Source organism: Trichechus manatus, unplaced genomic scaffold, assembly GCF_000243295.1.
Source record: "Trichechus manatus latirostris isolate Lorelei unplaced genomic scaffold, TriManLat1.0 scaffold00166, whole genome shotgun sequence".
NCBI lineage: Eukaryota > Metazoa > Chordata > Mammalia > Sirenia > Trichechidae > Trichechus > Trichechus manatus.
In genome coordinates, this window is record NW_004444102.1 from 2510174 (window position 1) to 2519538 (window position 9365).

The 9365-nt window shown below is 41.0% G+C and overlaps 1 protein-coding gene across 1 annotated transcript in view; it reads right to left on the bottom strand.

Moving 5' to 3' along the window:
* NRG3 (neuregulin 3) overlaps positions 1-9365 on the bottom strand; it is a 1408585-nt gene that overhangs the window by 868192 nt on the left and 531028 nt on the right. The window lies entirely within an intron of this gene.

The following is a 9365-nucleotide window of genomic DNA, read 5'->3' on the forward strand; positions in this document are numbered from 1 at the left end:
ACACCAGTGCAGTCCAGTAAATTTTTCTGTGACAATGGAAATACTCTCTACATCTGTACTCTCTGATATGGTGACCACTAGCCACGTGTAACTACTAAGAACTTGAAACATGGCTACTGGGACTGAGAAATGGAGTTTTAAATTTTATTTAATTTTAGCTAATTTTAAATAGCCACATGTGGCTACAGATACGGTATAGATTCTCTTGGAATAACTTTTTTTCTTCTTTATATAAGTGATATTAGTAAAACAATGTAGGTCACAGCAAAATTATCTTTTTAAAATACAACACAGACTTTTTCTTCTGCAGAAAGCAACTTTAATGGAATAATAAAATAGATCTCCCAAAAGATACAGTGTTGGAATAGGACGTAAATAATAACCTGACCAAAATGAAAAAACAGAATAAAAAGAGCAAACAAAAAGTAAAATGGAAAGAATAAAATTACACATATGAAGTGTGACTCTCAACATGAATTGAGTGAATTTTCACGTTAAAAGACAGTCTATTAGATGGGATTATAAAACAGACCTCTGCCATACGCTGTTTACAAAAAAACACACTTAAAGCAAAGTAATTATTGCTGGCTGAAAATAAAGGGCTGAACAATGAGATAGGAGGTAAAAAACAAAAACAAATATTAGTAAAATTAATAATAGTATATTTGGCAATATTAATGTTAGACAAGGCGGGATTTAAGCTTAAAAGCACAAACCAGGATAAAGTACGACATTAAAAATAAAGGCAACATTTACAAAAATAAGTTATAATAAAAATAGAAAGTAAATTTAGAAACCAGAAATAGAAATGCATAAACCAAACAAAACAACAAACTCATTGCCGTCGAGTTGATTCTGACTCATAGAGACCCTACAGGACAGAGTACAACTGCCCCATAGGGTTTCCAGGGAGTGGCTGGTGGATTCGAACTGCTGACCTTTTGGTTAGCAGCTGAGCTCTTAACCAAAATGCATAGCTGTACTGGGATACTTTAATTTGCTTCTTTCACAGTGGATTAGAATTCGTAAGCAAAAATTATGTTAGGAAGTAGATGAATTAAACACTACAGCCACAATTTTGTTCAAAGCTCTAGAGTATACATCTGTGACAGTAGAGCTCTGTATTGTTCCTTGCTACACCACCACCGCCTGCAGTCATGCCTAGCACAAGGCACTCAGTAATTGCTCAAAGAATGAAAGTTGAGATATATAGAGAATGCAGCCCTGGTGGTGCAGTGGTTAAAAGTGTGGCTGCTAACCAAAAGGTTGGCAGTATGACTCCACCAGCCACTTCCTGGAAACCCTATGGGGCAGTTCTACTCTGTCTTATAGGGTCGCTATGAGTTGGAATCGACTGGATGACAATGGTTTTTCGTGTACACAGAGAATCTTAATTCCTTCAAATAGAAACATATATATATATATATAAGTACTTGTAAATAAAGAAAGCATTAATGGATAACCAGGGGGCAGTGGTGGTTCAGTGGTAGAATTCTTGCCTTCCTTGTGGGAAATCTAGGGTGGATTCCAGCCAATGCACCTCGTTCCTAGCCACCACCATCATCAGTGGAGGCTTCCATGTTGCTATGCTGCTGAACAGGTTTCAGCGATGCTTCCAGACTGAGACAAACTAGGAAGAAAGTCCCAGTGACCTTCTGGAAATCAATCAAGGAAAACCCGATGGATCCCAATGGTCTGATCTGCAACTCATCATGGGGAAGGCGCAGGATCGGGCAGTGTTTCCTTCTGTTGTGCATGGGGTGGCCATAAGTCAGGGGCTGATTGACAGCAGCTAACAACTACAAATGATACCTCTTGAATCAAATCAGAAATCAAAATGGAAATTATACCACTGTGCTGGATTTGTGAAGAACCATGCCAAAAAGTCATTCTGTGATCTCCTGTTCAGAAATGTCAGCTTGACTGACATACTGAAACCAACCTTGTTTTCAACAGGTGTTAAATACCATTGCTAAAATACAACAAAAATATCACATACTGATGAAGTGTAATATTCAAATTAATTTATGCAAGAGGTATTTTATGCATATTTTATCTCATTTTTAACCACAGGAAAATGATTTTTATAAGGTTTTTTTTTTTTAAGTCAGTGTGTATCTGCCTCCCTTGCAGAGGGGCAGAGTCTATCCTCTGAGCAAATAAGAGAAGCAAGAATGGAGATGCTCCTTTCATTATGATACCCTGAAGATCAGCTCTCTGTGATACCGATTGCCACCCCTCATGCTCTAGTGCATTTTGGTTTTGGTGGGAAATAGGGTAAAACGAAGTTGTCAAATAACTTGTGACTGCTCAGTAGGCATTTCATCCTCATTTTCTTGTTTAGGCTTAGAGCAAATTCATCCATTCTTTTCTGAGAATGCAAAGAGAACGAGGGATGCATGTCACGGCAATGGCGTGACGCAAATACTGAGCTCCTACAGACAGTATTTTCTGTTTCTGTTTATGAGGAAACATAGGACTTGTGTTAATGATTTATGTAGCAACTTTCAGTACTTCTGATCTGCAGGTTCCTGAGCATTTGCCAAATCTGTTTAGAAACAGGCGCAGTGGTTTAGACCCAACTTGCACAGCTGGCTGCCAGCCTTAGGCCACAAGACTCTTCCCTTGGCCTCCATGGCTCCAGCAGCCCGAGGAAGGCGCCCTTGGCATGGTCACACCAATCCACCAGGGCAATGCTGAGTCAGTGGTGTCCCGGGTTACTCTTCGCAGGCTGATGTGCAGCCTCCTAGGGAGTCGCCCTCAGCCCATTATTATCTAAGACCTCTCCCACCACTCTCAGGGTGCCTAGATATGAGACGACAAAAACCACATTTCTCTCCTTGCTCTGTATCTCCTCCCCACGACACCCTGGAAGTGGAGCAAAATCAGACTTTTCCATTACTTCTGTCTACATAATATCCTTAACCTCGCTACCATAGGTGGACATGGGGTCTGTCCACACCATAAAATTACTCTGGTTTGAGTACATTAGCAGGAAATGGAAAGGAATTTTGGCAGTGGGATTGGAAGGACACTAATCAAGGGTCCTGCTGGCAAGGTTTATCCTACTCTTAATTCAGTGGTGAGTGTCAAAATCTAAATAAAAACTTGACACCTTCTGTTTACAGTCCTAATTAATCATTCTTAACCTCATTCTGTAAGTGTTGCCTAGGGCAGACAAAGTGAAAAAGAAAGGAAAAAGATTTTAGCCAAACTGTAAATACTAAATGTGTTATGTATAAAAACTAACTCCTGTATTCTATAGACTTTGAAAACCATATATTAACATGGTTATAATTAAAACAATTAAAAACAAACATTGAACTTTAAAAACAAACATTGGACCACTAAAATAGTACTTTTGGATAACTAAGAAATAGATCTATGGAATAAATTTCTGAGATTTAAAATTCAAAAAAAGTATTGCTCTATATATTGTCTCAACAATTGCCAATCTTCCTGAAAGAAAAAAAAATACATACAACAAATAAATACATCATATATATACATATAAAATCAAACCCATTGCTATCAAGTCAATTCCAACTCATAGTGACCCTATAGGACAGAGTAGAACTGCCCTATAGGGTTTCCAAGGGATGGCTGGTAGATTCAAACTGCTAACTTTTGGTTAGTAGCCAGGCTCTTAACCATTGTACCACCAGGGCTCCGTATATACAGACACACATACATACACATATACGTGCATGTATATATATACACACACACACAACACACACACACATATATATATGGAGCCCTGGTGGCACAGTGGTTAAGAGCTATGGCTGCTAACCAAAAGTTGGCAGTTTGAATCCATGAGCTGCTCCTCGGAAACCCTATGGGGCAGTTCTACCCTGTCCTATAGGGTCACTATGGGTCAGAATTGACTTGACTGCAATGGGTTTATATGGCTGCTAACTGAATGATTGGTGGTTCAAACCCACCAGCCACTCTGAGGGAGAAAGATGTGGCAGTTGGCTTCCATAAAGATCACAGCCTTGGAATCCCTAGGAGGCAGTTTCTACTCTGCCTTTAGGGTCGGTATGAGTCAGAATCAACTTGATGGCAATGGGTTTGATTTGGTTTTATGTACAATTAACATATATATACATATAAAACCATAAATATACACACATTACACATAATTTTCACATGCCTTAACTCATTTGGTGTTTGGTTTTTATCTCATGTATACCTACCATTTATAAATCAGTAAACTGAAGGACCAGGAAGATTTATGGATTTTATTTGGGGTGACTTTGTTCAGAATCAGGGTTCTTACCACCCTTGGTCACCTGCGTTTTCTTCCCTCTTAGCAGAGAAACACACAAAGAGCTCGTATTGTCTCATGAAAGGTTTCCGGACCTCCACCAGCTGATACGCACCTTCTGAGCAATATTGACATTTACTCTCTGCCCTGATGCTGATCACTGGCATCCTCAACTCCCACTCTTCAAGTCCCATTGAATTTATCCTCTAACAATAGCCCATACCACTGGCATTCCTCCGCCGCCATCCCCCAGCTGTGAGCATTTCTCATCTACCCCGCTGTAATTGCCTCCACCTGCTCCACCTGCATCCACTGAGAAAGCTCTCCCAGCCAGTCTCCACACTGCAGGCATACTGTGCTTTTCTAACAGGAAACAGATCACATTACCTTACCCAGTATCAGCCCGGCTCAATAAACTTCAAGAATGCCCGTTGCTTTCAGGATAAAGTCTAAAATGCACAACACAAAATATGAGGCCCTGTATGTGCTCACGACTCTATCTGGCCTTCCTCCTGCTCTCTGAATTCCAGACACTGTGACTTGTCATTAATCCTTGTCCATCTAAACACAAGATTACATACATATTGTTTTTTTTACCTGGAATGCTCTTCCTCCTCCCTTTTACTAGTCTGGCCACATTTACCCATTAGACCCCAGGTGAGCTACCATTTCCCCAGGAAAGCCTTGCCTTACTTCCGTGATTAGATAAAGCCACCGTTACCTGTGCTGACGGCACCAAGGTCTCTTCTTCATGGCACTCACCACAGGGGTCATTTTACATTTATCTATAGAAGACTTTTTAAAGCTCCCTAAAGGCAAGGCTTTTTTTTTTTTTTCCTCCTGATTATGTTCACCTTTGGGGTTCCTGAACTTAGCACTGCACCTACCATATTGGGCATTCAATAAACATTTATTTAATTAGTGAATAAATTAGGGGAGAAAAATAAGTGCCAAGATATCCCACTGACTGAGAGCATATGCTGAAAAAATGTAAGTAACAGGAGGCTCCACATGGCCGAGACCCTGCTTTGGACTTGTAGTCTCCTGAAGTGTGAGCAGATAACTGTTCCTTGAAGCCCCCACTTGTGGTGTTTGCGTCACAGCTGTGCTAGGAAACTATAACACTAAGTACCTGGGCAATCGGGGGGACCTGTACTAAAATAATTTTTCAGCAGTAATTAAGGTTCAAATTGTCAGTTGAATATAATTCACTGCCTTTAAGGAAAAATTACACTAATTCATTATTTTAATATTAATTCACTCTCAATACATATTAAATATCTAATACGACAAATACAATCAATGCCTGACTTTCATGAGTAGTAAAATGTGAAAAAATAAAAAAGGAAAAATTTGTAGCTGGAATGCAATGGAAAGACTGAATCTGAACACTAGTGTTTTTAAAAATTCCATCTAGGTTTAAGAGCAGAAACAGCATCAGCCAAAGTAATTGAAATATGGTGGCATCAATGTAATCACTGGCCATTTTTCAGAGCAGCCAAAATGTGCTACATCAGAATACTATTATCTTAAAGATACTTAATGCAGATCTGAGAAAAACAAACAATGGTGTGCAACAGAAATGTAACGATAGGAAGAATAGGAGAAATTTTTAAAAGTCAGGGATTTAGAACCCTTCTTAAGACAAAGGCAATGTTGATGGAAGAATGCAGGTGCCAAATTAGGCAGAAACAAGGAGAGGTGAGTCTGTTGTCAAGGGTATTAAAACCAGAGTGATCCTGAAGCTCCATTCTGAGCGATCATTTATTCAGCAGATGCCATACACTGATTTGAAAATGTCAAAATATAGTCCAAATTAGAAAGGCGTAAATAGAAGCTTGAAAGGATCCAGGCCTACAGGGAACTGGGTGATTCTGACAGTTCCAACAAGGCTTGCAGGCAGATGCTGAGTGGAGCAGTGGTTATTAAAGCCATTATTTACTTTGCAATTACTAAATGAACTTTTCCTTTGGTAAATATATATGCATTCATTACTGGGTATCATTATTTTGAGAACTCTGGTTAGAAAATATTATATTGAGACCTTTTTTTTTTCATTTTGTATTTCTACACATATTGAAAAGGTAAAAAGCCACGGAAACTTCCTGACAAAAATTGAAAAGCTGAAGTAAATGAGTATTATTTTCATATGTAATTAACCTCCATGATCATAGTCCATGTTATTGCAATTTCAAGTAAATTAACATTTTATTCAAATAAGAAAGCAAATTTGAATGCAAGGAAGTGAGAGTCGTGTTATTATATGCATAACCTTGAATCTACTCTGTTATTTTTTTATCTGAAGTAAATTTTTCACAGATATTGGAACTTAAGTTCTTGTTTGTAATGAGGATTCCATCTGTGGTCAGATATGTTTGCTCTATTCCTGTACAGATTCTAAGATTGCTGATATGCAGTTGGCCCTTTCTGATGCCTCATTGTGTCTGAGGAGGAAGCAAAGTTCTCTTGGGCAGAGGTGGCAAGGGGGTCAGGGAAAGAGATGCCTTTTACCCAATGTCTCATCAAATCTGCCCTGCTGTGTAGGTCTTTAGTGCTGATGAAGTGAAGGATGGAGTCAGAAAATGAAGTAGCCAAAGGTCAGGTTGATAAACTGGAACACAAAGTTGGGGAAAGAGCCAGTGCCCCACACTCCCCAGCATCCAAGTTTGTAGGGAAGCTCAGCAGAGACACAGAGGGCCACTAGCTCCTGGACAGGCATCAGCTGGGGTAGAATGAAACATGGCCTGGGGTGCGAGGAGGCGCTCAAGTCCAGCAGTCATTATTACAATGTACCTGTTACTACAAACATCACCAAATGTGGACAGACAGGCAGGCTAGGTTCCCTGGAATATGACAAGCACCTTTAACGCACCTCACAACTGCATGTTTCTCAACACAGTGCATGGGGACACAAGCCAGCACGTCCCAAAGTGACATCCCTCGGAAGCAATGGTAAAGACCTGGACCGTGAAAGGTCTGTGGCTGCAAACCACTCGTCAGAGCCACCATCCTGGTGACAACCACATTTCAGCTGAGCTCTGGATGGCACAGAGCTCCTTTTGTGTTTGTTTTCATTTTTTCCCTGCTTTGTCTATAAGCTTGGAGCACTGTCAGGCGTGTGGTGGACAATAAATACATATTTGTGGATGGGATGAACACTTCCCGCACAGCGTGACATCCCAGCCTGTGTCCAGGCTGTCTCCTCCTTCCTGCCCAGCTCCCACGCTATAAGCCCCAGGGAAACCCTCCTAGTCCTTCACAACCCAGCAGAAATAATGCCTCCTCCATGTACCCTTCTGAGCCCTGGGCCCCTCCCACATACTGAGAGAATAGTTCTAGGTAAATTATGAGGACGTGGTGGTTCAGTGGCAGAATTCTCATCTTCCATGCGGGAGAACTTGGTTCACCTCCTGGCCAATGCGACCATGTACAGCGACCATCTGTCCGTTAGTGGAGGCTTGTGTGATGTAATGATGTTAAACAGGTTTCTGTAGAGCTTCTAGCCTGAGACAGACTGGGAAGAAAGGCCTGGGATCTCTCTCCAAAAATCAGCCAGAGAAAACAGTGGTGTCACTAGGGTTGGTATCACCTCACCCCTCAGTGGACCTCCTCCCGTGCCAGACCATACAGAATCCGTAGTAATGTTTTTTGATTTTTCTCCTTTCCTTGTAATAACTACTTCATTCTCAAAAGTTATTGATATAGTTTCACAAATACTAATTACCACAATATTGTAGCTAAAACACCAGAAAATCTGACAAAATCAGCAACTATAAAAACATCGGCAGCAACAGAAACAATTGTGCATGCTTGTAGTGCATGGAGATGAAACCACATGATTCGAAGCATCTTGTAACTGGGTAATAACGACAGCCTTGATTGGAGCACATTAGAAGGTTCAAAAAGTAAATCAACATAGAGTTTTAGCCTGGTAGGTATATTGATACATGTAAACTGGGCTTATGAAAAGTGTTTTTGTTGTTATAACTAACGACAGGGATATTTTTACACAAAATAATAAATTTCAGCTAAAACACTGCACAAAAATTTTATAGACAGTCATTTTGGTGTCACCCCTTCTGACAGTGTCACCCAGTGCAGTCTGGATCTCCTGCACCCCCATACTGATGCCACTGAATGAAAACCCTATAGATTGCAATGGTCTGATCCTCAGTCCACCATGGGGATGGTGCAGGACTGGGCAGCTGTTTTGTTCTGTTGCGCATGGGGTCATCATGAGTCAGGGGTGACCGGACAGCAGCTAACAACAACATCCGGAAGGTGGAGCAGCTCTGACCTGAGGTGGAATGCTAGGTAAAGAGAAGGTGAGGCATTTGGCAGGAAGCATTGGGAGAGCAGGGCTTAGGGGCTGACTGCACACTGCTCTGCACAGAGAGCATGGTGTTGAGAGAATAGCAGCATAGTGGCTGTGACTGTTCAGGTTCCCTTCCTTCCTTCACTTGGCCCACCTGTCTTGGCTGTGTGACCTGGGCCAGGACTGTACTTTCATGTGATAATAAAATATTGATAAGCTCTTTGCTCTGGCCACTCCTATTAAATAATATCCATCTCTTCCATCTCAGGATAAAGCTGTCTAATGGATTATAAAATCCATCATTAATTAGGCCACCATATCCTGGGGGAATTGGTTATTTAAAAGAAGAGAATCTTAAAACTCTCTTGGGAAAATGAGCTGCACTTTCTTACTGTGAGGTGGTTAGTGAGCAGTGCTGTGCTTAGAAAACAGATTAGATAACAGGAAGTGGGATTTAATCCAGACTCACAATGTCCAGGCTCATTAATGCCTCCTTCTCTGTTAGAATCGGAAGAGCCACCTTGTCCTATAACAACTGGGAAACTCAAGTCTCACCCCTGCTGAGTGATCTTTTACTAGCTTTGTGACTGTAAGTGCAGGACTTCTCCAAGGCAGCTCCTGTTGCTGAATGTGGGCCTGGCACCATAGGGAAGGCAGAGCCTTCTGAAGGCTATGCATTTGTTCTTCAAGGCTTAGTGCAAGGGGAGCACTTCCCTGAGTCCTTTTCAGAATGAAGAGATGGCATCATCCAAGCAAACAAATAAAAGTTAGAAACAG